Below are 1,020 nucleotides of genomic sequence, written 5' to 3'. Positions count from 1 at the left end.
CTCAGCATAAAGGGATCGCAGATGATGTCAACTGGCAGCCCCTGCAAAAGCGCTTGCTGCACTAAGCGGATTTGTCCCAGTTCTTCGGAGCATGACGCTAACCCTAGGCATGAATGGCAGCATGGCAAGCCAGAAGCCAGGGCTGTTGCTACATCTCCTCCTCCATCACCCCCGCCCCAACTTCTCCGTTTCATCCATCACTGTGGCGTAAGGCCTGCTGTCAGCCCATGGCTCGCGCACGTCTTCGCCCCCCGAGTGGCTCGCTCTGCGACCGCTCGCGTTGACCCGGCTAGTCCCCGCCCACTCCCGCACACCCACCGCTCTATGATAGGCCAGCCGTCAGGCCTCTGTTTACGTTAATTAACCTCTTAGCGGGGTCCATGCCTGGAAGCAGCAGCTTTGGTTTTGAAATATCCTGGGGGGATTCCGGATGTAGTGGAAATAGGTATATTAAGGCCAGAAATTAATATAACTGCCAACACTTTTAAGAACAATGAAAAAAAGGGGGGGGGGGGAGTGAAATCAACAATTTATGAGCTGGTGTGTTCGAATGGATCAACAATAGCAAGAGTTGTGCAACAAATAAATGGTGTATGTGTGTGGGGGGTGGGGGTGTATTAGACAGAGAGAGAGAAATAGAGAGAGAGAGAGAGAGAGAGATCTAGAGAACCTGAAATGGTCTAAAGCAGCATCAATGGTTGTAAATGCATGGTGTCTTTCAACATGAGCCTCTGCCTGCTGGTCCTTGATCAACCCTGAACTCTACTGCAGTCGTTTCAGACAGTTAAAATGAATGCATCCATCCATCCATCCATCCATCCATCCATCCATCCATCCATTTGCTTCCATTTATCCAGGTCCAGGTCGTGGGGGCAGTAGCCTAATCAAAGAGGTCCAGACCTCCTTCTCCCTGTTACCTCTTCCAGCTCTACTGGGGGGACACCAAGACGTCACCAGGACAGCTGAGAGACATAATCCCTCCAGCATGTCCTGGGTCTTCCCCAGGGTCTCCTCCCAGTT

The sequence above is a fragment of the Brachyhypopomus gauderio genome, chromosome 1, assembly GCF_052324685.1.
Source record: "Brachyhypopomus gauderio isolate BG-103 chromosome 1, BGAUD_0.2, whole genome shotgun sequence".
NCBI classification, from domain to species: domain Eukaryota; kingdom Metazoa; phylum Chordata; class Actinopteri; order Gymnotiformes; family Hypopomidae; genus Brachyhypopomus; species Brachyhypopomus gauderio.
The sequence above is the reverse complement of the archived record's forward strand: the minus strand, read 5'-3'. Positions refer to the sequence as shown.